The sequence below is a fragment of the Oratosquilla oratoria genome, chromosome 29 (assembly GCF_046742065.1).
Source record: "Oratosquilla oratoria isolate Oo_2021 chromosome 29, ASM4674206v1, whole genome shotgun sequence".
Classification (NCBI taxonomy): domain Eukaryota; kingdom Metazoa; phylum Arthropoda; class Malacostraca; order Stomatopoda; family Squillidae; genus Oratosquilla; species Oratosquilla oratoria.
In genome coordinates, this window is record NC_134805.1 from 27,066,225 (window position 1) to 27,071,224 (window position 5,000).

The following is a 5,000-nucleotide window of genomic DNA, read 5'->3' on the forward strand; positions in this document are numbered from 1 at the left end:
AATAATAATAATAATAATAATAATAATAATAATAATAATAATAATAATAATAATAATAATAACAATTAAATAAAATATATAAATAAAAATCAATCGAGTGGAGGACGTAGAAAAAAAATCAATAAAATCGTCGCCATTTAATCAAACCAAAACATGTACACGAAGAGACAAAAAAAAAAAAAAAAAAAAAAAAAAAAAAAAAAATAAGGATATTCTCGTCGCTCGTCCAGGCGCCTTTAGTCAGCTCGGGAAGCGCACGAGTCACTTCCCCGGGCCCACAAGCCGGGACAGTGGGCGACGCTCAACTCGGACGAACCTATATGGAAAGAGTTCAGTCTTTTGTGGCAAACCCCGGCAGGGGGCTCCTTCTCGCTCCTGCTGGATCCAACTCCCTCCTTCGCCGGAAGACAGACCTCCTGCTGCGAGCAGGCTCCTTTGTGACGTGCCACGACACACACCTCTCCTCCTCCTCCTCTTCCTCCTCCTCTGTCTTTTTAGTAACTATTTTACGGGTCTTCCTTCTCCTCCTCTTCCTCTCTCTCTCTCTCTTTAAAGTAATAATTTTACGGGTCTTCCTTCTCCTCCTCCTCTTTCTTTCTCTCTCTCTCTCTCTTTTTTTAGTAAACATTTTAGGCTTCTTCCTTTTCCTCCTTCTCTCTCTCTCTCTCTCTCTTTTAGGTAACCCTTTTACGGGTCTTCTTTCTCCTCCTCCTCTCTTTTTAGTAACCTGCTCCTCCTCCTCCTCCTTCTCCTCCTCCTCTCTCTCTCTCTCTCTCTTTAGTAACCATTCTACGGGTCTTTCTTCTCCTCCTCATTTTCTTTTATTTTTGAAGGACCCAGAGTCGATCCCAAGCCTCGGACATTCTCTTTTACTTCGTAGCCAACACGGGGTGAATTCCACAAATCCTCTCTCTCTCCTCCTCCTCCCTTCTTTTCTCTCTCTTTTTCTATCCCTCTCTTCCTCTTTCTTTCTTCCTCCTCAGCCTTACTTTACGACACCGAGAGGCAATAATTTCCAAGTCAAAGAACAAGAACTCAGGATTTTTCTGTCAGCGAGATGAATTGACTAACGGGACTTGGCTTAGGAGATATCGAACCCAACTGGGGCCTCCCAGCTGGCTCTCCACCCAGCTGGCTCTCCACCCAGCTGGCTCCACCACACCATCTACACAGTACTTCGTGTTGACCCGGGTTGACCCCAGGTGACCATAGACAGCCAAAGTTGACCTCAGATTGACCTTTTTGTCATGTCAAGGCCGTCTTACCGCTTAAGTGAATAAAATTGTCGTTCACAGAAAAAAAAATGATGACCTGGCACGAAACGCTTGACCTGAGACGATCAAGTTGATCTGGGCTGACCTGCGTGACCTGTGACGGAAAGAAGTTGGAGTCGTCAAACAAGAATGTGTGTGTGTGTTTGTGTGTATTTGTGTGTGTGATCGCATGTGTGTGTGTGTGTGTGTGTGTGTGTGTGTGTGTGTGTGTGTGTGTGTGTGAGTGAGTGTGTGTGTGTGTGTGTGTGTGTGTGTGTGAGAGTGTGTGTGTGTTATCGCATGCGTGTGTATGTGTGCGTGTATGTGAGTGAGTGAGTGAGTGAGTGAGTGTGAGTGTGTATGTGTGTGTGTGTGTGTGTGTGTGTGTGTGTGTGTGTGTGTGTGTGTGTGTGTGTGTGTGTGTGTGTGTGTGTGTGTGTGTGCGCGAGCGCGCAGAGTCGCTCAGGTCGACCGAGGCAACGTAGGTTGTTATGATTTGCGAAGTCGTAAAGATCCGTGTCGGGAGATGTCGTCGGCGAGAGAGGAGTGGAAAGGGAGTGGGAGGGGGGGGGAGGAGGTAGAGGGGAGTGAAGTGGGAGTGGAGAGAAAGGGACAGGAGAGGAAGGGATGGGAGAGGAAGGGATGGCAAGGGATGGGAGGGGAGAGTAAGGGAGTGGATAGGAAGGGGAGGGGAATGGAGAGGAAGGGATGGGAAGGGGAGAGGAGAGAGGAGAGGAGGAGAGAGAATGGGATGGGAAGGGGAGAAGAGAGAGGAGAGGAGGGGAGAGGAGGAGAAGAGAGGAGAGGAGAGGAGGAGAGGGGAAGGGAAGGGAGATGCGAGAGGGAAGAACTCAGAGGAGTAAAAGAGGAAGAAGGAAGGAGGAGAAGAAGAAGGTGTAGAGAGGGGGAAAGGGGGAGAGGGGGAGAGGAAGGAATGGGGAGTTTAAGAGAAAGGAAGATAGGGAAGAAGAGGACTGGGTAGGGGAGGAGGGAACCAAAAGAGAAGAAAGACAAGGTGAAAGGTAAAGAGGAAAGAGAGGAGAGGAAAGAGGAGTAAGAGGTGAAAGAGGGATAGAGCGGTGCGGAGGGCAGGGAATGTGGGAGAGTGGGGGGAGGGGGAGGGAGGGAGGGAGGGAGGAGGCGAAGTGAAGAGAGGGGGGCAGAGGAAAGGAAGGAGAAGAGAGGAGGAAGGTGGTGGGTGGGGGATGAAGATGAAGAAGAAAGAGAAGAAGAAGAAGAAGAAGAAAAAATGAAGAAGAAGAAAAAGAAAAACAAGAAGAAGACGAAGAAGAAGAAGTATAAGAAGAAGAAGAAGAAGAAGAAGAAGAAAGAAGAAAAAAGAAGAAGAAAAAAGAAGAAAAAGAAGAAGAAGAAGAAAAAGAATAAACGAGAGTAAAAGAGAACAAAAGAAGAGGGAAAGGATGGAAAAAGGGTAACTGGAAAGGGATAAGAGAGGAAAAGGAGAGGAAAAGAGAGGGGAAGAGAAGAGAGGAGAGAAAGATGGAGATGAGGTTACCCGCTAGTTGCACCTGCCGCCGCCGCCGCCGCCGCCGCGCCGCAGTTCTGCGCACGACATCAGCCGCAGGACTCCACCCTCGTCTCCGTCAACGACGGCAGGGAGGAGGAGGAGGAGGTGGAGGAGAAAGAAGAGGAAGAAAAGGACAAAGGGGAGGAAGTTGAAAAGGAGGAAGGAGAGGAGGAAGAAGGAGAGGAGGAAGAGTGAGAGGAGGAAGAGGGAGACGAAGAAGAGGAGGAGGACGAAGAGTAGGAGGAAGAGGTTGAAAAGGAGGAAGGAGAGGAGGAAGAGGAGGAAGAGGGAGAGGAGGAAAAGGGAGACAAAGAAGAGGAGGAGGACGAAGAGTAGGGGGAAGAGGTTGAAAAGGACGAATGTGAGGAGAAACAGGAGGATGAGGGAGAGGAGGAAAAGGGAGAGGAGGAAGAGGAGGGCGAAGAAGAGGAGAGGAAGAGGAGGTAGAGGTGGAAAGAGGTGGAGGAGGGAAAGGAGGAAGAGGTGGAGAAGGGAGAAGAAGAAGAGGTGGAAGAAGGAGAGGAGGAGGAAGAGGAGGGAATTGAGGGAGGTGAGAGAGGGAGGGAGGGTGGGAGGGAGGGAAGGAGGGAGGGAAGGAAAGGGAAGTAGTGTCACTATGCAAAAAACTGTTAGGGAAGGAGAAAGGGAGGGAGGGAAGGAGAAAGGGAGGGAGGGAAGAAGAAAGGGAGGGAAGGAAGGAGGGAAGGAGGGAGGGAGGAGGAGAAGGAGGGAGGGCAGAGGAGGAAGAGAGAAGGAGGAGGGATGGATGGAGGGAGGAGGAGAAGAAGGAGGTAGGTAGGGAGGGAGGGAGGGAGGGAAAGAATGGGAGTGGATGCGGGACACTGGAGGGGAGGGGAGAGGTAGTGGAGGGAGAATAGGGATCACAGATCAGGAGATTAAACTTCTTTAAGCCGTTTAGATTTTGTGTTTGACGAGTGTGTGTGTGTGTGTGTGTGTGTGTGTGTGTGTGTGTGTGTGTGTGTGTGTGTGTGTGTGTGTGTGTGTGTGTGTGTGTGTGTGTGAGTGTGTGTGTATGTTGTGTGTGCGTATGTTGTGTGTGTATGTGTGTGTATGTTATGTGTGTGTGTTATGTGTGTGTATGTGTGTGTGTGTGTGTGTGTGTGTGTGTGTGTGTGTGTGTGTGTGTGTGTGTGTGTGTGTGTGTGTGTTTTGTGTATGTGTGTGTGTATGTTGTGTGCTGTATTTTGTTTGTGTGTGTGTGTATATGTGTGTATACTGTGTGTGTGTGTGTGTGTGTGTATACTGTGTGTGTGTGTGTGTGTGTGTGTGTGTTTGTGTGTGTGTGTGTGTGTGTGTGTGTGCGCGTGCATGTAAGTGATGTCTTGTTGAAGATGATCAAGGGTATCACTACCTGAAGGAGGAGGAGGAGGAGGAGGAGGAGGAGGAGGAGAAGAAGGAGAGGCGGGAGAGGAGGGGGAGGGCGGGAGGGAAAGAGGTACGACCGTTGTGGAATTGATTTAAGGATAAAAATTTACATAAAAGTAAGGAAGGAGTGGAAGGGAGTGGAAGGGAGTGGAAAGAGAGGAAGAGAAGGGAGGGGAGAGGAAGGGAAGGGAAGGGAGGGGAGGGAAGGGATGTGAGTAGGGTGCGGTAGGGAGGGAGGAGGAAGTAAGAGATGGGAGGAGAGAGGTGGAATGGAGGGGAAAGAAGTGGAGGGAAAGGGAAAGGAAGGCAGGAATGGAGGGAGGAGAAGGAGGGAAAGGGAGGAAGGGAGGGAGGGAGTGAGACGAGAGGAAAGAAGAATGAAGTTGCGTGGGAGGGAAGGAAGGGGGGAGAGGGGAGGGTAGATAGAGGAGGGAAGGCAAGAGGAGAGGAAGGTATAAGGTAGAGAGGAAGAGGAGATCAGGGAAAAGGGGAAGAAGGGAAGGGAAAGGGAAGGGGAGGGGGGATAGGCAAATAGGGAGAAGAAGGGAAGAGAGAGGAGAGAGGAAGGGAGAAGAAGGGGAGGAAAAGAGGGAATGGAAAGGGAAGGGGACGAGTGGAAAAGGAGTGAGGGTGGACTGAAAAAAGTGGAGGGGAGTGGAGGGGAGTGGAAGGGAGTGAAGGGGAGGGGAGAGAAGAGGAGTGAAGAGGAGAGGAGGGTTGGGAGAGAGAGGGATAGATGAGGAGGGAAGGGATTGGACGGGAGGAGGAAAGGTTTGGAGGGGAAGGGAGGGGAGGGGTGGGGAGTGAAGGGGAGGGAGGGAAGGGAAGAGGAG

The 5,000-nt window shown here is 50.3% G+C and overlaps 1 protein-coding gene across 2 annotated transcripts in view; it reads right to left on the bottom strand.

Annotated features, from left to right (window-relative positions):
* The window catches only part of peb (zinc finger protein pebbled), a 175,169-nt gene that overhangs the window by 104,611 nt on the left and 65,558 nt on the right, over positions 1-5,000 (bottom strand). The window lies entirely within an intron of this gene.